This window comes from Mobula birostris, chromosome 14 (genome assembly GCF_030028105.1).
Source record: "Mobula birostris isolate sMobBir1 chromosome 14, sMobBir1.hap1, whole genome shotgun sequence".
In the NCBI taxonomy this organism is placed as follows: Eukaryota; Metazoa; Chordata; class Chondrichthyes; order Myliobatiformes; family Myliobatidae; genus Mobula; species Mobula birostris.
This window is the reverse complement of record NC_092383.1, coordinates 81,050,722-81,073,652: the sequence shown is the minus strand read 5'-3', so window position 1 is coordinate 81,073,652 and position 22,931 is coordinate 81,050,722. Positions and strand designations below refer to the sequence as shown.

The window sequence follows — 22,931 nt, the reverse complement described above, 5'->3', positions numbered from 1 at the left end:
AGATTTTGTGATGGTGGGGGACCACAGGAAGAAATAGAACAGTTCTGATATCAAATTCTTCATCATTGCTTGAAGCACTTAGACGTTGAGCCGTGCTGTCATTGAAGATGAGGATATTCTTGGATCTTCAATCTTCTGTTTGCCTTTTAGTTGTCCGTTGCCAGTCATGCCAGTGGGGTGTATGGGGTGTCTAGGGAGGGGTAGCACCTCTGGTGGGGGGGGCCTGCCATGCCCTTTTCAGGGCAGCTTGTCCACCTTTGGTCCCCACCTGGCACTCAGCTCTCACCTGTGGCTCCAAGTAGCTGTAACACGTGCAGCGGCCACACCCCGGTAAACCGTCTCGGCAGACCAAACCAGGCGAGGGTAGCCGACGGGTCTTCGACCCTCGGTGGGGGCCTGCCTGTCCCAGCATGTGAAGTCTGGCCGTGGCGGATTGAGTGGAGGAGACCGATTAGTGGTCCAACGGTCAAGAAGGCAGGCCCAGCAGGCGTGGTGGAGCGCTAAGAGCACGATAAGACACCTAGATGTCATGGTCATCCACTGCAGCAGGAGAGGTCTCCAGCCGTAACGGTTGTCCGTGCCACTGGATCAAGGTCTCTTCTGCCGAGAGAGTGGGATTGCCCCTGTGCAACGGCTATTCCACTTAAAACTCCATCATGCGCAGGTTTCCATTGTGAGATTCATCTCAGTCCAAATTGATGAACTGCGCAACAGTGTGTCTTCTTCGAATCCGAAGGACTGCTACCGCCAGTCATGATTAGATGTGATAAGGCTGCAGAGCTGCTTAGTTCTTTCTACTGCATGTCGTTTTGTTTTGTGCTGCTTACCATCCATGTGGTCAGTGTTGTAGTTTATCTAGGTTATCACCTCAAAATTTGTGGGTATGCCCAGTGCTGTTCTGGGAATGGGTTTTTTGCAAGCCCATCCATACGTCGGGCCATGAGGTTACATATCTGGAGATGTCAAAATGTTCTCAATACTTTTACATTCTGTGTTTTTCAAGACAGGTGAAGTCATTCAGAGTCGCTGGTTCTGAATGTAACTAATGCTAAATGTTGGTGTGTAAACTTCAGGTACAGCCAGGCTAAAATTTAACCAGAAGGAAAATGAAATGGTCTGTTAACATTTGCAGTTTATTGGTCCTATGAAGAAAGAGTGAGACGGCTTGCTCTCTGACCTTTAGAGTTTCATCATCATTATGTACCATGTCATATGATAGAGGCGATCATGGTCACTGTGATTGTTCTCGGCAAATTTTTCAATAGAAGTGGCTTTCCTTTGCTGCCTTCTGGGCAGTGTCTTTGCAGGTGACGTCAGCCATTATCAATACTCTTCAGAGATGGTCTGCCTGGCATCAGTGGTTGCATAACCAGGACTTGTGATATAGAAAACATAGAAAATAGGTGCAGGAGTAGGCCATTCAGCCCTTCGAACCTGCACCGCCATTTATTATGATCATGGCTGATCATCCAACTCAGAACCCTGCACCAGCCTTCCCTCCATACCCCCTGATCCCCATAGCCACAAGGGCCATATCTAACTCCCTCTTAAATATAGTCAATGAACTGGCCTCAACTGTTTCCTGTGGCAGAGAATTCCACAGATTCACCACTCTCTGTGTGAAGAAGTTTTTCCTAATCTCAGTCCTAAAAGGCTTTGCCTTTATCCTCAAACTGTGACCCCTCGTTCTGGACTTCCTCAACAATCTTCCTGCATCTAGCCTGTCCAATCCCTTTAGGATTTTATACGTTTCAATCAGATCCCCCTTCAATCTTCTAAATTCCAACGAGTACAAGCCTAGTTCATCCAGTCTTTCTTCATATGAAAGTCCTGCCATCCCAGGAATCAATCTGGTGAACCTTCTTTGTACTCCCTCTATGGCAAGGATGTCTTTCCTCAGATTAGGGGACCAAAACTGCACACAATACTCCAGGTGTGGTCTCACCAAGGCCCTGTACAACTGCAGTAGTACCTCCCTGCTCCTGTACTCGAATCCTCTCGCTATAAATGCCAGCATACCATTCGCCTTTTTCACCGCCTGCTGTACCTGCATGCCCACTTTCAATGACTGGTGTATAATGACACCCAGGTCTTGTTGCACCTCCCCTTTTCCTAATCGGCCACCATTCAGATAATAATCTGTTTTCCTATTTTTGCCAGCAAAGTGGATAACTTCACATTTATCCACATTAAATTGCATCTGCCATGAATTTGCCCACTCACCCAACCTATCCAAGTCACCCTGCATCCTCTTCGCATCCTCTTCACAGCTAACACTGCTGCCCAGCTTCGTGTCATCTGCAAACTTGGAGATGCTGCATTTAATTCCCTCATCCAAGTCATTAATATATATTGTAAACAACTGGGGTCCCAGCACTGAGCCTTGCAGTACCCCACTAGTCACTGCCTGCCATTCTGAAAAGGTCCCGTTTATTCCCACTCTTTGCTTCCTGTCTGCTAACCAATTCTCTATCCACATCAATACCTTACCCCCAATACCGTGTGCTTTAAGTTTGCATGCTAATCTCCTGTGTGGGACCTTGTCAAAAGCCTTTTGAAAATCCAAATATACCACATCCACTAGTTCTCCCCTATCCACTCTACTAGTTACATCCTCAAAAAATTCTATAAGATTCGTCAGATCTGATTTTCTTTTCACAAATCCATGCTGACTTTGTCGGATGATTTCATCACTTTCCAAATGTGCTGTTATCACATCTTTGATAACTGACTCCAGCAGTTTCCCCACCACCGACGTTAGGCTAACCGGTCTATAATTCCCCGGTTTCTCTCTCCCTCCTTTTTTAAAAAGTGGGGTTACATTAGCCACCCTCCAATCCTCAGGAACTAGTCCAGAATCTAACGAGTTTTGAAAAATTATCACTAATGCATCCACTATTTCTTGGGCTACTTCCTTAAGCACTCTGGGATGCAGACCATCTGGCCCTGGGGATTTATCTGCCTTTAATCCCTTCAATTTACCTAACACCACTTCCCTACTAACATGTATTTCGCTCAGTTCCTCCATCTCACTGGACCCTCTGTCCCTTACTATTCCTGGAAGATTATTTATGTCCTCCTTAGTGAAGACAGAACCAAAGTAATTATTCAATTGGTCTGCCATGTCCTTGCTCCCCATAATCAATTCACCTGTTTCTGTCTGTAGGGGACCTACATTTGTCTTTACCAGTCTTTTCCTTTTTACATATCTATAAAAGCTTTTACAGTCAGTTTTTATGTTCCCTGCCAGTTTTCTCTCATAATCTTTTTTCCCCTTCCTAATTAAGCCCTTTGTCCTCCTCTGCTGAGCTCTGAATTTCTCCCAGTCCTCAGGTGAGTCACTTTTTCTGGCTAATTTGTATGCTTCTTCTTTGGAATTGATACTATCCCTAATTTCTCTGTCAGCCACGGGGGCACTACCTTCCTTGATTTATTCTTTTGCCAAACTGGGATGAACAATTGTTGTAGTTCATCCATGCAATCTTTAAATGCTTGCCATTGCATATCCACTGTGAATCCTTTAAGTGTCATTTGCCAGTCTATCTTAGCTAATTCACGTCTCATACCTTCAAAGTTACCCCTCTTTAAGTTCAGAACCTTTGTTTCTGAATTAACTATGTCACTCTCCATCTTAATGAAGAATTCCACCATATTGTGGTCACTCTTACCCAAGGGGCCTCTCACGACAAGATTGCTAATTAACCCTTCCTCATTGCTCAAAACCCAGTCTAGAATAGGCTGCTCTCTAGTTGGTTCCTCTACATTTTGGTTCAAAAAACCATCCCGCATACATTCCAAGAAATCCTCTTCCTCAGCAGCTTTACCAATTTGGTTCACCCAATCTACATGTAGATTGAAGTCACCCATTATAACTGCTGTTCCTTTATTGCACACATTTCTAATTTCCTGTTTAATACCATCCCCGACCTCACTACTGCCGTTAGGTGGCCTGTACACAACTCCCACCAGCGTTTTCTGCCCCTTAGCGTTATGCAGCTCTACCCATATCGATTCCACATCTTCCCGGCTTATGTCCTTCCTTTCTATTGCGTTAATCTCCTCTTTAACCAGCAACACCACCCCACCTCCTTTTCTTTCATGTCTATCCCCCCTGAATATTGAATATCCCTGAACGTTGAGCTCCCATCCTTGGTCACCCTGGAGCCATGTCTCTGTGATCCCAACTATATCATAATCATTAATAACAATCTGCACTTTCAATTCATCCACCTTGTTACGAATGCTCCTGGCATTGACACACAAAGCCTTCAGGCGCTCTTTTACAACTCTCTTAGCCCTTATACAATTATGTTGCAAAGTGGCCCTTTTTGATGCTTGCCCTGGATTTGTCGGCCTGCCACTTTTACTTTTCTCCTTACTACTTTTTGCTTCTACCCTCACTTTACACCCCTCTGTCTCTCTGCACTGGTTCCCATCTCCCTGTTGTGAACTAACCTCCTCTCGCCTAGCCTCTTTAATTTGATTCCCACCCCCCAACCATTCTAGTTTAAAGTCACCTCAGTAGCCCTCGCTAATCTCCCTGCACCAGCTACTCGTACGACTATCCACCACCACCACCTGCTCACATGACTTCATGTGACCCTGATTGGGGTTCGGGGTGGGGGGGGGAGGCCAAGCAGGTGCTATACATTGCCCAAAGGTGACCTACAGGCTAGCAGAAGGAAGGAAGGAAGGAGGGAAGGTTGAGATGTATCTCAACCCCACCACCCACTTTAGAGTTTAGTAAAATTAAAAATGACCTAATTCAAATGCACAAAATTCTAAGAAGGTTCAACAAGGTAAATATGGAGGTGTTTCCTTGGCCAAGAAGTCTAGAACTAGTTGTTAAAGTAAGGGGAAAATTTCTTCAGTGAATGATGGATCTTTGGAATCTTATATCTAAGGGAGGCTGTGAAGCTCATTCATCAATTACATTCCAGACTCTGCGTGATAGATATTAAAAAGAATCAAAATACTGGCATGGATAGAAGAATGGCTGAGAAGCAGGAGGCAGCAAGTGGGAGTAAAGGGGGCCTTGTGGCTGCCAGTGACTAGTGGTGTTCCTCAGGGGTTAGTATTGGGACCGCTAATTTTCACACTGTTTGTCAATGATTTGGATAATGTAATTGATGGCTTTGTGGCAAAGTTTGTGAATGATACAAAGATCGGTGGAGGGACAGGTAGTGCTGAGGAAGCAATGTGATTACAGCAAGACTTAGACAAATTGGATGAATGGGCAAAAAAGTGGCAGATGGAATACAGTGTTGGGAAATGTATGATAATGCATTTTGGTAAAATGAATGATAGCGCAGACTATTATCTAAATGGGGAGAAAGTTCAAACATCAGAAATACAGAGGGACTTGGGAGTCCTCGTGCAAGACTCCCAGAAGGTTATTGGCAGGTTGAGTCTGTGGTAAAGAAGGCAAATGCAATATTGGTATTTATTTCACAGGGAATTGAATATAAAAGCAAGGCTGCAAGATGCTAGTCAGGCCACACAGAATATTGTCAACGGTTTTGGGCCCCGTATCTCAGAAAGGATGTGCTGTGTTATTGGAAAGAGTCCAGAGGAGGTTCAGAAGCATAATTCTGGGAATGAAGGGGTTAATATATGAGGAGCGTTTGGTAGCTTTGGGCTGTACACATGCAGGGGGATTGCAATGAAACTTACCAAATATTGAAAGGAAAATTAGGGTGGATGTGGCTAGGATGTTTCTTATATTTCCTCCCCTCCCTAGCATTCCTTCTCAGCCACCTGTCCCACATCCCTCCCGCGGTACTCTACCCTCACGATTCTCAACATTCCTATTTTTTTAACAAGGAGTAGTGAACCTATGAAATGCTCTGCCACAGACTACGGTGGAGGCCAGGTCCGTGGGTTTATTTAAGGCGGAAGTTGATTGTTTCCGATCGGTCAGGGCATCAAAGGATAAGGTGAGAAGGCAGGTGTATGGGGTTGAGTGGGATCCAGGGTCAGCCATGATGGAATGGTGGACCAGACTCCATGGGCTGAATGGTCGAATTGTGCTCCTATGTCTTATGGTCTAGTATGGTGACAGGCAGGAGAATGATGTTGAATTAGTAGATCAGTCATTTCCTTTTTGAATATAGAACAGTAACAAGGGACTTGCTTCATATTCAAAAATCTTCGCTCAATACCGAAGTCGAAGGTCAAGGGTCGATCAGAAGTCTGGAAGTTGAAGCCTGATGGAGGGTGCCCTGGGTTTACAAGACTTCAAGCTGAGGTAGTTGGAGGTCTGTTGTCCGCACCTCCCTTTGGAGACCCTGGGATCTATCCTGGGTTTGTAGGGCTGTATGTGGGTGCGTGTGTTTCGGGAGGAAAGGGACTCATTTTGCTGTTGTTTTGTTGCTTGCTCTGTTCTGTGTTGTTCTGCCAAGCTATGTTGGCGCTGGAATGTGTGGCAACACTTGCAGGCTGCTCCCAGTACATCTTTGGGTTGTGCTGGTTGTTGATGCAAACAATGCATTTCACTGCATGTTTCAGTGTACGTGTGATAAATAAACAAATCTGAATCTGAATGACCTGCCCCTGTGACCACTCCTTAAGTTCTCGTACTCATTAAATAATAATCTTAATGAGGAAATGGATGGGTCTCAGTACATGTAGATCACTAAGGTCTATTAAAGAAAACAAACTGACTGACACATGCACAATAATTTCAATTCATGTGAACTTTAAGAGGCATTGGATATACAGTACTATGCAAACGTCTTAGGCACATAAATAACTAGGGTGCCCTGGGTCTACAAGACTTCAGGCTGAGGTAGTTGGAGGATATATATCTCCAGGGTGCCTAAGACATTTGCACAGTACTGTAGTAATTTTATGTAATGCATGGTAGTTGCAAAAAGAAAACAAATTTCATGACATACGTGACTGACGATAAACCTGATTCTGATATGGGTCTCTACTGTGGGCTGAGAGTGGGAAGGGGCAGAGTGAGAGGAATCATGGTTGGGAAAAAAGGAAGGGAGAGGGGAGGGAGCAGGAAGCACCAGAGAGACATTCTGAAATTATCAATAAACCAATTGATTGGAATCAAAGGACTTTGACTGGTGTTTCAAAGCTGGATATGTCTGCACCCACGCCACCTCACCTCCCTGGTATTCCTTCTCTGCCACCTGTCCCACACCCTTCCCGAGGTACTCCACCCTCACCATTCCCAACATTTGTTGCTCCCAACAGATTTACAAACTCACTCTCCGCACCATGTATGCAATACGATGCAAAAGTCTTAGGCACCCCAGTGATAAATATGTGCCTAAGACTTTTGCACAGCACTGTACATGGGATGAGTTTGGCCCTAAAGGATGCTTTCTGGTGCTGTACAGCTCTATGATTAAATGTGAAGATAAGTTCTGAGCTAGGGGATAAAAAACGGTGAGGTGGAATTGGCCGGTCAGTTCTTTCAAGCAACTGGACGCAATAGACAAAATGGCCTGTTCTCATGATTAAAACAAGAGGGATAATTTAAGAAGAGATACAAAGGAAAGTTGTCACTGTGTGGCCTGAAAGTTCGGAAAGGCTTATGAAACTAATTATGCCAATTACCTTAAAAGCTTTGTCCCGACGTCCACAATATTTCAAACCAGGCCCAGAGATGAAAGTGCAATGAACTGCACTTAGCCCCGGGTCTTACAAATGAAAGGATAAACTGGTACCTATTTACAGGCAGGAAGCAGTCCGATCCACACCCCAGATGTGAAAAGGCACACAGCCTCTCTCAAATCTCCTGTTACAAAGAGACTCTGAGAACGATGTACAAATTGAACTCATGCAGGCTTTCATCTCTTTTGTGTGGACTTAATTTGTACATAATTCTCAGAGGTCAGTGTGCAATTGCCCTGCACTAGAGTTTGGGCGCGTTTCATTAATTCCCACTGTTGCCTCAAGGTCTGGATAACATATTTGTGTTTTAATACCATAGCAACATCTTTGTCCACAATCCATCACCATCAGTTGCTCACATTACCACAAACAGTGATGACAGTCTCGTCATATGGATTATGACTGAGGTTAGCAATCCCAAAATACAAATCCCATAAAGCCATCTTCTACCTCTTATGGTTTGGTAGGCACATCGTCCCATCATTTCCATGTCAGCACTATTATGCCTCACTGATACCTGAATGATAAATACACACTCAGTGGCCACTTTATTAGATACCTACTGTAGGTACCTAATAAAGTGGTCACTGAGTGTATGTTCATGGTCTTCTGCCACTGTCGCCCATCAACTTCAAAGTTTAACGTGTCGTGCATTCTGACATGCTCTTCTGCACACCACTATTGTAGTGTGTAGTTATCTGAGTTACTGTTGCCTTCCAGTCAGCTTGAACCATTTTGGCCACTGTCTGCTGACTTCTCTCATTAACGAGGCGCTTTCACCCATCGAACTGCTGCCCACTGGGTGTTTGTTTTATTTTCACACCATTCTCTGTAAAAGTCCAGAGACTGTTGTGTGTGAAAGTCCCAGGAGATCAGCAGTTCCTGAGGTACTCAAACTACCCCATCTGGACAAACAATCATTCTATGGTCAAATTCACTTACATCACATTTCTTTCCCATTCTGATGTTTGGTCTGAACAACAACTGAGCCTTTTGACCATGTCTGTATGCTTTTATTAACTGAGTTTCTGCCACATGGTCGACTGATTAGATATTTACGCTAACGAGCAGGTATACAGGTGTACCTAATAAAGTGGCCACTCAGTGTAGTATTCCTCGTGTGTAGGTGTTACTAATGTATGGTCACTTGGGAACAGAATAGTTTGACATTGACATCTCAATGGACTACTGCAGACAAAATATTTGAACTAATTAAGTAGCTTAATAAATGATCTTCTCTGTTAAATTGAGTGAATAGCTAATGGGAATGTATGAAACACTATTTAACTATTACTGGGTGGCTGATCTCATAAGTCACAGGATCCCTTAATCATCTGTCAGATTTGTAGGTCATTGGTTAAATATAGCATGCACCCCATCATGTATTCTATTTATACCTTGCATTTAACTACACTTACTTCCAATATGAAGTGCATCTAGTCTATTAATTTAGGAACACATTTATCAAACTTACTTTCTGAGCGGTTTCTCTCAAGATTTCTAAGAGATGCTACAAACTCACTAGTGTCTCCATCAGTTGTTCTATCTTGGTTCCGTTTTCGAGTCCTTGAGTTAAACTGCTGGGAGCAGGCCTTTTGAACTAACTTGTCCATTCTGACCAATACGCACAAAATGCCAGAGAAATTCAGCATTTATGGAGGGAAATAAACAGTTGACGTTTCAGGCTGAGATCCCCTTCTTCAGGACTGGAAAGCAGGGCAGAGCTGCTGCCAGACTTGCTGAATTCCTCCAGCACTTTCTATGTGTTGCTTGAGCTTTCCAGCATCTGCAGAATCTCCCATGTTCCAAACTGAAGAAGTTGCCTACGTGAACTGGTCCCATTTTCCTATGTTTGGCACATACCACTCTCCAACTTTCCTATCCTCGAATCTCCACCTGTCCTATCCTCAAATGGTGTACCACTTTGGTTTTCTGTCAATTAGTAAGGAGACTTTAGAACTCATGACATGATTTGACCTGATTACCTTCCTCCCAGCCATTGCGCCATGATATAAAACAGATGGCTAAAATGGATTGGTAGGTACAATACCATCAAGAGCCACGGTGAGCTATGATTCTCCTGTCACAGGGTTAACAAGAGGCAAAATGTTTTGCTGCGGCTTTCATTTGGATAAATGTACAGTGCCAACTGATAAAGATGGTGTGACTATAAGACTGGTGGCCTCTCTGCATTAAGCCAAGATCCAGTGCAGAATTATATTGTTGCAGATGTTACTGTAGAACAGACTAGGTGATGCGGCTTCATTATCGAATCAAAGCTTTATGGCGGTATTGTGACTGAGCTATTAATTCAGGTGTGAATTTGTTACTCAGTAGCAGTCACTCATCTTCTTGTGTGATATCTACTCTCAGTGGCCACTTTATAAGGTAGCTCCTGTACCTAGTAATATGGCTGCTGAGCTAACGTCCATGGTCTTCTGCTGCTGTAGCCCATCCGTTTCAGGTTCGACGTGCTGTGTGTTCACAGATGCTTTTCTGCACACATATTGTTGTAACGTGTGGTTATTTGAATTACTGTTGCCTTCCTGTCAGCTTGAACCAGTCTGGACATCATGCCTTGAACTCTGTCATTAACAAGGCACTTTTCCAAAAAGCTACTGCTCACTGCATGTTTTTTTTTTTGCTTTTCATACCATTCATCTTTAAACTGTAGAGACTGTTGTGCATGAAAATCCTAGGGGATCAGCAGTTTCTGAGATACTCAAACCCACCCATCTGGCACCAACAATCATTCCACAGTCAAAGTCACTTAGATTCCATTTCTTCCCCATTCTGATGTTTGGTCTGAACCTTTTGACTATGTCTGCATGCTCTTATGCATTGAGTTGCTGGCCCATGATTGGCTGATTGGATATTTGTATTAATGAGCAGGCGTACAGGTACCAAATAAAGTGGTCACTGGGTGTATATTGGCCCAGTTGGAAACACCCTGACATTTCAGTCCGCCCAAACCAAGACCAACACTGAGTACAGTACTAAAGGTCCTGCACGGTTGGAGGTTTTATTTCGACATTAAACCCAAATCTTGTCTGCTTTCTTAGTAACACTTGGAAGATTGTGTGACCTTGCTTAGAGAAAAGATGGAGTTTTCCCAAAGGTCCTGGGGAATAGTTTTCCCTCCATAGACAACAAGATTATCTGGTCATTATGATTTGTGTTAATGCTATGGGTAACATGTTATCTGCACTGCTAGGTCTATAATTACCTTATTAATTATAGTGCATTTTGTAATTTTCTGGATTTACAAAAGGTGCTGCATAAGACTCTAATACTACAATAGAAATATTGGCTAAGGTAAAAGATTCTGGATTCAGAGTAACATGAAAACTCACATGAAGTTTTTCTTCCCTGTTCTTATGCAATTGGAAATCTTTCAATTATGTTCCAACTGGCAGAAGCCTTCTAATTGTCCATCACTGTGCATGTTTAAGAGCCAGCTAATCTCTCTAATTAATCAATGTTATTTATGCATTTGAATGCTACTAATTACAAAAAGGTATCTCCTTTATCTTCTTCTTAGCTAAGCCCTGGGGGTTGAGGATGGCTTTCTCCGAGTCCAGTTTTGTAGGTTCTGCTACGCACTTGGGACAAGACCTGCTTGGTAGAGCAGATGGGTAGATTCCATGTTCCTTCTATTATTTATGCTAGAATTTGACATATTTTCAACAAAGAGGCATGTTTATGAATGGTCCTTTCCATTGTGAGTCATCATAGGCCAGGGTTTCCACAGACCCATGGATACGTTATTAGATTAGATTAGATTATGAGAACACGCAGTCCTCTTTTATTGTCATTTAGTAATGCATGCATTAAGGAATGATGCAATATTCCTTCGGTGTGATATCACAGAAACACAGGACAGACCAAGACTGAAAAACTAACAAAAGCCACATAATTATAACATATAGTTACAACAGTGCAACAATACTGTAACTTGATGAAGAACAGGCCATGGCGCAGTAAAAAAATTCAAAGTCTCTCGAAAGTCCCACATCTCATGCAGACGGGAGAAGGAAGAAAACTCTCCCTGCCACGCCCGACCACAGACCGACTCTTGAGTCGTCCGAAAACTTCGAGCTCTGATCAGCCCTCCGACACCAAGTACCGAGCACCATCTCTGCCAAATGCTTCAACCTCAGCCTCAGTCGCCAGCAGCAGGCAAAGCCGGGCATTTTGGGGCCTTCCCTCCGGAGATTCTCGATCGCACAGTAGCAGTGGCAGCGAACCAGACATTTCAGAAATTTCTCCAGATGTTCCTCGCTTCTCACGTCTGTCTACATCAAATCAGAATTGTGCACGGCATCCTACTTACAGATACAATATCATTTCACCGGAGCTATGTTATAAGGAGGCTTTGGGAACATGTTTGCATTGTTTTTCTTTTGCCCACTTGGTAATCTCTTCCTTTGATGGAGCTTGAAGCAGAATGTCTGATTTGGGAGTCCGACACCAGACATACGTGTGAGGTGCTTTGCTGTTCAGAGCTGATAGGGCTGGGGGATGTTGATCTGTGGAGGGATGATGTTTGCTTGACTTGCCTGCAGATTTGAAGATGTTTTCAGAGACAATGTTGGCAACACCTCTTCAGTATCTTGTCATATCTGCTTAGGTAGTCAATGTAACAGAAGAAAACGGGTGGGGGACGTCATTTCTTTTAGGATTTGAGATCCTCATCTTCAGACATACTGATTTATTCAGGTAACTAAAAACCATGGTAGATTGATGGGTGCCTTGGTTGCAAGGTGGGCTGTGAGACATGAGAACAGTCATCATGATCTTCAAACATCACTTGCTGAGAGCATTTTGAGACCCATCCCCCCCCCATTCACTCAGAGTCCACATACCTGTTCACATCTCACAAAATAATACACAGAATGTCAATTTAATAAGTTTGTATTCCTGATTTTTTAAAAATCTGGTCATTTGTGATTGTTTTTATAGTATGTTTTGTATTAAATTATGAAGCAGAGAAGGCAAAAGAATCAAAATCAAAATAAAATAGAAATGGCATCAGAGTTTGTGAAATACACTCAGTGACCACTTTATTAGGTACACCTGTACACCAGCTTATTAATGCAAATATCTAATCAACCAATCATGTGGCAGCAACTCGGTGCATAAAAGCATGTACACATGGTCAAGAGGTTCAGTTGTTCTTCAGACCAAACATTAGAATGGGGAAGAAATGTGATCTCAGTGACTTTGACCATAGAATGATTGTTGGTGTCAGATGGGGTGGTTTGAGTATCTCAGAAGCTGGGATCTTCACACACATCAGTCTTTAGAGTTTACAGAGAATGGTGCGAAAAGCAAAAAAAAAATCCAGTGAGCAGCAGTTTAGTGGGCGAAAATGGCTTGTTAATGAGAGAGGTCAGAGGAAAATTGGCCAGACTGGTTTAAACTGACAGAAAGGTGACAGTAACTCAAGAACCACACATTACAATAGTGGCGTGCTGAAGAGCAACTCTGAATGCACAACACATTGAACTTTGAAGTGAATGGGCTGCAGCAACAGAAGACCATGAACATACATTCAGTGGTCTCTTTATTAGGTACAGGAAGCACCTAATAAAGTGGCCACTGACTATATAAACAATAAGATTGTAACGTTCTCAAAAACTGAAGGGACTAGAGTTGAGAAAAATGGCACAATTCACAAAGAAAGTATTACATTTTATGTATGTTAATATTTATGATGTTATAAATGTCACTAGTCGCAGACACTAATTATCACATGGAGCTATGACATAATTGCATTATTAGAGATATTGCTGTTATGAGTTCTCTATAAATCTTGCTACCAGGTATTTAGGAATTATGGAAAAGGAAGAGTGGGTGTGGTAATATTAACAAGGAAAGGTGGTAGTGTTCTAATAAAAAAAATACACTAGCTCTCATTTAGCTTAAATTGAGGAAAAGTGGAGAGCCATTAGATTGTTGGGAATTTTTTATATGCGGAGTTCCTAATGCAGAAATAGATGATGTAATACTGTTTATTGGTAAATTTTAACACTACACAACCAAGATTAAGTATTGTAACACAGACAATGGGAAATACGGAGCTTGAGTCAGGAGGAAATTTGTAACAGTGAATCTTTTTGTTACATGTCTACAGTCAAACAAGAAAAGAAGCTGCGTTGGATCTAGTTCTGAGAATTGACAGACGGATCCTGTTACAATAGGAGATTGTCTGGCTAACAGTGCCCACGACGTAACCTAGTTTTTAATAGTTACAACAGGAAATATCGATGGTAAAAATGCTCAACAAAGGAAGAGCTAATGAACTTACGAAGTGGCGCAACACAGTTAGACAGGAAAAGCGATATCAGGATGAAGAAGTAACAGCAATGAAAGGCATTCAGAAAAGAGTGAGCATAGGTGAATTTTGGTCATAAATCTTTGAAGAGAAAAGACCGCAATGGGGAAAAGATACATTGTGCCTGTACGAGAGAAAAAAAAGTTATAATAGGTGAAAGAGGGTTAAGTCCCCTTACAGTGACTTGGCACAAAAATCTAGGCTGGCATTCAAGTCTGAGGGAGTGCTCGAGAGCTGCTTTGTTGTTGAAGCTGCCTTTTGAATAAAATATTCAGCTAAAGACCACTCCTTTCTCTTAAGGTAATGAAAACGTTCTATGACATGATTTCAAAGAGGAGCAGAGAAAGTATTTCCAAGTCTGATACGTATCCCTCGTTGAACATGACTAAAACTGATCATCGATTATTTATGGCATCTTGCTGTGCATACATTGCTATGTTTAATTTCTATATTACAACAAGGACTATTTTTAAAAATCCATTGTTTGTGATCAGCTCTGATTGCTGTGCCGTAGCTGCGAAAGGAGAGACTGAACAACCGATGGATCCAATCACAAACCCCAGCCATCACTTGCACTTGCGAACCCTGCACCAGAATATGTGGATCCCGGATCAGCCTCTACAGCCACCTGAAGACCCACTAATAGACAACCCCTTAGGAGAACATCATACTCGACCAAGTGATTGCACTATTCACTACTAGGTTGTTGTTAAGGTGATAAATAAATTTTTCAGTGACAGGGAAAAACGTGGTCATGGATAAAGGAGTTTCAAATGAACTGGGATTGCAGTGATGTTCCCAAGGCTCGGTTTGCATCCCTTACTCTTTACAACTTTTATAGAGATTTAGTTCCAAAGAGTATCATTATACAGATGGCAGATGTTACAAACCTTGCTGCAGAGATCAACGGTGGGACTTCATCATTTTTACAATTTTTATAAATGACATGGTACGAAATTTGCTGATGATGCCGAGGTAGGTAGGAAGTTTGCCTCATCAGCAAGTTTAGCAAGCTGAATCAGAATTAGATTTAATATCACTGGCATATGTCAGGGAATTTGTTGTTTTGCGGCAGCAGTATATTGCAATACAGGATATTAAAAACTACAAATTACAAAACGAAGTACAGTATATAGTTCAAAAAAATCAAATTAATGTAGTGCAAAAAGAGAGGGAAAAATACTGAGGTAGAATTCATGGGGTCAATGTCCATACAGAAATCTGATGGTGGAAGGGAAGAAGCTGTTCCTGAAGTGTGTGTTTCTTCAGGCTCCTGTACCTCCTCCTTGATGGCTGCAATGAGAGGAAGGCATGTTTTGGGTGATGGGGTTCTTAATGATGGACCCTCCCATTTTGAGGCAAAACCTTTTGAAGGTGTCCTGGATGCTGGGGAGTCTAGTGCCCATGATGGAGGTGGATGAGTCTACAACCTTCTGCAGATTTTTCCGATCCTGAGCAGTGGCCCTTCCATACCAGACTTCTTTTGCGAGTGTCTTTCGTGACATACTAGTTATCCTCAACGCCCTAATGAAATGTAACTCTGTTGTGCCTTCTTTGTAATCATCAATATGTTGGGCCCAGGATTAGATCCCCAGAGATGCTGACACCCAGGACCTTGAAGCTGCTCATCCTTTCCACTTCTCATCCCTTGAAGAGGACTGGTGAGTGTTTTCTCATCGCCATCTGAAATTCTGCCAACCATAGTTGTGCCATTGGCAAATTTATGGATGGCGTTTGAGCTGGGCCTGGCTACACAGTTGTGGGTGTAGAGAGAGTGGAGGAACGGGCTAACCACACATCCTTGGGGTGCACAAGTGTTGAATGTCAACGAGGAGAAGATGTTGTTTCTGATCCACACAGACTGTGGTGTCCAGGTAAGGAAGTCAAGGATTCAGCTGCAGAGGGAGGTACAGAGACCTTGGTTTTGGAGCTTGTTCATTAGAACTGAGGGTATGATTCTGTTGAATGCTGAGCTGTAGTCAATAAACAGCAGGCTGACATAGGTATTCCTATTGTCCAGGTGATTCAAAGCCAAGTCAAGAGCCAATGAGATTGCGTCTGCAGTAGACCTATTGTGGCGACAAGCAAACTGCAGTGGATCTGGGTCCTTCCTGAGGCAGGAGTTAATTCTGGCCATGACCAACGTCTCAAAGAATTTCATCACAGTAGATGTGGGTGCCAGTAGTCGACAGTCATTGAGGCAGCTCATGCTGCTCTTCTTAGGCACTGGTGTGTTTCTTGCCCTTTTGAAGCAGGTGGGAGATCGAAAATGCCCTTGAACACTCCGCCAGTTGGTTGGCACAGGTTTTCAGTGTTCTACCACCTGCACCATCAGTGCCTGACGCCTAGTAAGGGTCACCCTCTTGAAAGGTTCTCTGACTTCAGCCTCCAAGTCAGAGATCACAGTGTCACCAGATACTGCAGGGATTCACACAACTGTAGTTTCATCCTCCCTTTCAAAGCATGCATAAAAAGCATTGAGTTCACCTGGGAGTAAAACATCATAGCCATTCATGATGTTGGGTTACACTTTGTAGGAAGTAATAGCCTGCAAACCCTGCCAGGGCTGACGTGCACCCGGTTCCATCTCCAACCTCAATCGGAATTGCTTTCTCACCCTTAAAATAGGTCGTACTTGGACTGCTCTTGAATACCACAGATTGAGCCCTCAGCAGTCTATGACTCTCCTGGTTCATGCACGGCTTTTAGTTTGGGTATGTCTGGTATGTTCTGGAAGGCACATTCTCATCCACACAGGTCTTGATGAAGTCAGTGACAACTGTGGTGTATTCATTCAGACTCAAAGGTAAATCCCTGAATATTCACTCAGAACAGCTCCGTATGTGCTTCTCTGACTCCCTTGACCATACTTTCTTGGTCCTCACCGCTGGTGCTATGTCATATATTTAAACTGTAAAACCATCTCATTTATTCAAATTGTAAAAAGATGAAGTCATGCCATTGATGATGAGGACGTACTATCGCTGCAGGGGGATATGGATAGGTTATCTGAGTGGGTCCGGCAAGTGGGGTATAACATGGGGAAACGTGAAACTGTCCATTTTGGCAGGGAAAAGTGAAGTCTATTTCTAAACGGTGAGAGATAGCAAGAGCTCTGAAATGCAGAGGGATCTGAGTGTCCTAGTGCATATTTGACATAAAGCTAAGATGCAAGTACAACCAGGGCGGCGTAGTAGCCTAGTGGTTAGCAGGCGACCCGGGTTCAATTCCTGCCACTGCCTGTAAAGAATTTGTGCATTCTTCCTGTGAATGTGTGGGTTTCCTCTGGGTGCTCCAGTTTCCTCCCACAGTCCAAAGACATACTGGTTAATTGGACACTGTAAATTGTCCTGTGATTAGGCTAGGATTAAATCGGGGGATTGCTGGGTGGTGCGGCGCAAAGGGTCGCAAGGGCCTATTCCACACTGTATCCCAATAAATAAAATAAAAAATAAAGTAAGTGGGAAAGTCAACAGTGTTACTGTTAATTGCAATTGAATTGAATACAGAAGTAAGAAGCTTATGTTTCATTTCTACAGGGCACTGGTGAAACCACATCAAGAGTGTTGTGTCTAGTATTGATTCCCTTACTTAAGGATGTTAAATATGTTGGAAACTTTTAAGACAAGGTTTGCTTGATTAATGCCTGGAATAACAAATTTTCTTATGAAGAAAGTTTAGGTACGCTGTGCTTACAGTATATCCAGTGGAGCTTAAAAGACTTAGTGGCAATACAAGTGAAATGTATAGGATAATGAACAATTTTGCTGACAGGATAGATGAAAAAATTAGGAGAGGCTAGATCTAACACTGTTTTAAAATAAGGGCATCCCTATCTAAAACAGAGTCGTGGTATTTTCTTATTCTTCCAGTAATCCAGAAAGGTATTACAGATACATTTAAGTTTAAATAGACATATTTACAAAGGTTCTGGCATTAGATCACTCATCAACCATGATCTTATTAATTTTTTTCAGATTCTAATGCTTTCTGAGATATGAGAAATTGGCAAATCAAGACTTCGTGAATGATGCTTAATGTGGGGTATAAGTCTCTCTGCATACTCTTGGAACTTTGTTAGCTTGCTTCAGAGGCACTATCAGAACAAGCTCTGGAAGAAGGAAGACTTCAGATGCAGTAGAGTATACACAGTTTGTGCGAGCAACCAGCTCAATATGATGAGCTCAGATTTTCTTCGAACGTCTTGGAAAGAACTTTGTTTCTTTAATATTTCCACACAAAGTCTGTAAGATCTTCAGCTTGCTTGGATTAGATATTTACTGTCAATGAATTGTGCTGTGGATATACAAGCTCTATTTCCCTATCAGAATATAAGACTTCATTTTCCCCAGCTCAGCCACTAAGCTGCAAATTCAGATCTACACTGTCAAAAAAATGTAAACACAAATACTTCAGGTCAATCAACTTTGTAACATAGACAGAGAAATGGTATATACATATAGCAGATGTGCCAGCAGCTTTGAGACCATTGACAGTACTAGTTACATGCTTGTGAATGGAATAAGGACATGATGTTGCCATCCAGTCTACCAAACAGTTTAAAGCAATTAAATTTCACCTTCTTGATCTGCCTTCACTCACATGTCTTGTCTCCAATAACCGAGAGAGCAATAACTGCCTATTGTGATAGGGGCCTCTTCAAGGATTGTCACTTAATATCTCGAAAATCTGATTCAAGTAAAAGAGCAACTGCAAAAAGCTAACCTGAGCCTGAATGTGAGCCAAGCTGCACAGAATTCAATTACTTGCACAATTTTCAAGTATTTGATTTTGGAGTGTGGGTGTCGATAGCATTATCGCCCATTCCACTGCTCTGCCTCTTCAGAGTTAATAATGTTCATGAATGATCTACCATTTGAAATGTTAATTCTTGTTTTTCCCTCTACAGATGCTGCATGACCCGTTCTACAGGATCAGCATTTTCTTTCGTTTTAACAACATCGGGACTGAGATGTGGTAGGATTAGCAGGTTTTAAATGCTAAAAAAAGGCCTTTGTTAATCAGTGACCAATTAAGTCACAATGGTTAGAATTCAGTTTCAGCTTTTGTTATATGAGAGGCTACACTTAGCTGAATAGCTTATCAGCAGATATTTACCTTAAGTAAATATAAAAATACATAAAACATACTTAGCTTCACAATTGAATGCTTCTGTTACTCAAACTATTTTTTTACTGTTAAGAGAGTGTTCTTTTTTTCCCCTGATTACAAATTTCCTTGATTACAGCTCAAATCTGACGGTGGAACCATCTGGTGAGCATGCACAAATCACAACACCTCTCCAACATAGAAAGCAAGATGAGATGTCAATAGGAGGCATTTTCTCCTTTTGTTCTCTTCCTAGTCTTCCACACACAAACATCACTTTCTTCTGCGGTTCAAAAACACACAAAAACAGCACAAGGATGTTTTGCATTCCAGTTCAAAATATATAAAGCCTTTATGTTAGCTTCCCTTTCCTTTTACATTGCTACATTTGATGAAAGGATTTACAGAGATTCAGATACATGGTGCATTTTGCCAGAGGTTGTTACACACATGATATGATGTTTGAATTCCATTAATCTCTGCTGCTTTCTATTACCACAGTTTTTTGAATAATGCATTTAGGATCAAAGCATTTTAAAAGCCTTGCTCCTAGATACATTTGATAAATTTTAAATTATGTTTTTTTAAATTACTGCCCGGAAATGTTTATTTTAATCTTCAATTGTGACTTTCACTAATGTTATCAAAAGTAAGGGAAACAGTTCCCTTACTGGAAAGAAACCAACTAAATTACATTTGGGATTAGGGAAGAGAAGCTCATCAATTTTGTTTTCTCAATAAAATCTCACCAAGGCCATCAGGTTTACCTCATTGACAATCTGCATTGAACCAGCTAATCTCAGTTCCGTGATAAATGGAAGAGGTACAATTAAATTTAGACACTCCGGACCAGTGAAGGGAAAATAATCTGCTCGGGATCTTATTCCCATTCACTGTGCATGCTGGATAAAGCTCCTTTAGGTGAGGGTGAGATCAGACTTGGTTCACTGCTTTCCCAATGATTGAATATTCTAAACTTAAGCTTTAGTTTTCCATTTGCGATTCTTAGCGGAGAACATTGTCAACTGTCAATGAAAAATAGTGGATGCCACTTCTGTCTGCGTCAGTTCAGGGGAGAGCCATGATTTACTCAGAGATTTACATGCCAATGCCTGAAGTCACATAAATTTAGATTAGATTAGATTCAACTTTATTGTCATTGGGCCGAGTACAGATACAAAGCCAATGAAATTGCCAATTGGCTACAGTTTATGCAAATGTCTCCATTCTGTCACCTATATCCTATCTTTTCCCTAAACCTCTCCAGCGGTCTGTATTCCACCAGAAGTCCATATCCCTGGCAGAAGCCCGAACTTCAACAAAGACATGGATCCCATACTGCCTCCTATCTCTCAGCAGCCTGTCTCTCCCCATGCAAAGGTCTGTACCCTTCTGGAATCTGAATTTCTACACTGAACAAAGACTAGAGAATTAATTAAGTAATGACTGAGGCTTTCTTTTTTTAAAAAAGATGGTACCTGTTAACCTCTCACTGTAACACGTTTAATAGGATATAATGGGTTAGAGCCAAACAATTGGCTTCTTTGGCTCATTCACATGCTTCTCTGTGGCAAATAAAGTCAACTGCAGATGACAGAAATCTGAAATAAAAAGAGAAAAGAGTGGAAAACTCAGCAGGTCAGGTAGCATCTGTGGAAAGAGAAGCAGTTGAAGTTTCAGATTGAAGACCCTATCTTTGGTGGCCTGACCTATTGAGTTTGTCTCACACATTCTGTTTTGTTTATTTTAGTTTTGCTGCAGTATTTTTATTTTAAATTATACATAATATATTTTACCTAGATTAATAATATATATTAAACATCCACACACTATGACACATAGTCATAGTGTTATATTTATATATATGGAGTAAAAGGCCAACAGCTACGTGCACAGGCAGGGGGGTCAATAGCAAAGTTCAGAGATTTGAGACAACATAGAAAATGCTGGAGCAACTCGGCAGGTTGGGCAGCATCTATAGACAGGAATAAGTAGTTGATGTCTCGGGCCAAGACTCTTCATCAGATCGACCCAAAACATCACAAACATGAGAAAATCTGCAGATGCTGGAAATCCAAGGCGAAATACACAAAATGCTGGAGGAACTCAGGCAGCATCTAGGGAAATGAATAAACAGTCCACGTTGATGAGAAGTCAGAGCAAGAAGGTGGGGGGGAGGGCAGGAAGAAGCACAAGGTGGCAGGTGATAGGTGAAACTGGGAGAGGGAGAGGGGGGAAGTAAAGGGCTGGAGGAGGGGTAACCCGATAATGGAGGACAGAAGATCATGGAAGAAAGAGAAGGAGGAAGAGCACAAGAAGGACCCCCAAAAAAGCCTGTTTCTTCCTGACCTGCTGATTTTCTCCTGCAGTTTTGTGTGTGTTGCTGTGAATTTCCAGTATCCACAGAGTCTCTTGTGTTTGGAGATTAGAGGCAACTGGGAAAGGGGCCAGTGTGGGAAGATGCCTCATTCCCCTTGTAGGAAGCTGTAACTGAATGAATCCCAATGCAAGGCAATAAATCTGGAATTACATAAATATTTGAAAATGACCAATTGCAGAGTTAGGTGCACAGAGTAGAAGATTGGGACTAATTGCACAGCTCTTGTCCAAATAATCTTCTATACTAAAACTCCTTATGATTCTGTATATCAAAACATGACTCCAATTGCTGCTAATCAACGGCAGACTGACAGTTGGTAAACTTGCAGCGAAGACTTTGGAATCAGCCGTAACTTCGGCACACATCAGAGTAACACCGCATCTTTGTTTTGACACCCAGTACTACAGGAGAGAGAATACATGGAAATAAACCAGCCGCCGCTCCCTCTGTTTAATTCCAGGGTATGAGCTGTAATCGCGCACAGAAGACACAACCGGGGCATACACTGCGCGAATTGCCCTTTACGCTTTATATAATTATTAAGGTATTACGAGCGAAATAACTTCCTGGTCATATCTACTACCTTAACATCTCCTTTCTCTCCGTAGTATTTAAAACACTTCTTTAAAAATCAGTGCATTAAGATCCAATATTCGGAATGTTACATTTGGAGATGTTCTGTACGAAAACAGGTGACCGTCTATGGAAATCTCCGAACGCTGGGATATTTAAACGATTCCGACCTACAATAAACACAATGTACAAGGATAAAGAAAACCTCGGTGCTCGGATTAGCTCACCCGGTTACTGCGTTGCTAAAAATATTTAAGAAATACAGAGCTGGGTCAAAATCAACAAATAAAATTTACATCTTAGAGGTGAGACACACAGATAAAATCCAGAAAATCAGGTTGATCTGCATCATAACGAGATCCACAGTTAAAAGTAACCTGGTCATCAGAGACAAAAGATGGCAATTTTTAAACAATATTTACGCACGAATAGAAGAATATTTCTCCCCTCCCCCGGCATGTTGTTTACTGTCCATTTTCACCCTCTTTATGTTTGTACAGCGCCTGGGCTCTCTCCCTCTCTCCATTTCCCCTAACCGTTTGAATGCGGGGTGCCCCACTCACCGCTGCTTTCCCCGGCTCTCTTGTGTGGGCGATTGCTGGGCGCCAGATCCCAGTTTGCCTCGGCAGGTCCACTTTAATTGATGGTTTCTCCCTCTCTTTTCCTCTCTCTCTCTCTCTAACATACACACACACACACACACACACACACACAACACGCACACAAAAGCCAAGACGGCAGCTCAAGAACTAGGCACCCAATCGATGTGCAAGAACGACATCCACTTGACACGCGTCAATCCTGCTTTATAGCCTCTGCTAGAGAGAAAAAAAACCTCAAAAAGCTCCCACCATCAGAATACCGACGTTTTAACCGAACGTTAAGATTTTGCACGCTGCT

General features: G+C 42.2%; 1 protein-coding gene across 10 annotated transcripts in view; it reads right to left on the bottom strand.

The window, feature by feature from the left end:
- Nucleotides 1–22,931, bottom strand: part of LOC140210015 (uncharacterized) — a 117,115-nt gene that overhangs the window by 93,847 nt on the left and 337 nt on the right. For 4 of the 10 annotated variants that reach the window (XR_011889127.1, XM_072278752.1, XM_072278745.1 and 1 more), the window contains exon 2: nucleotides 22,595–22,849. The exons of 4 other annotated variants lie outside the window; for them this stretch is intronic. The gene's annotated coding sequence lies outside the window, so the exon portion shown is untranslated. Of the gene's footprint in view, nucleotides 1–22,041; nucleotides 22,202–22,594; nucleotides 22,850–22,931 lie in introns of all 10 variants that reach the window. 2 more of the 10 variants (XM_072278751.1, XR_011889126.1) reach the window with 2 other exon arrangements.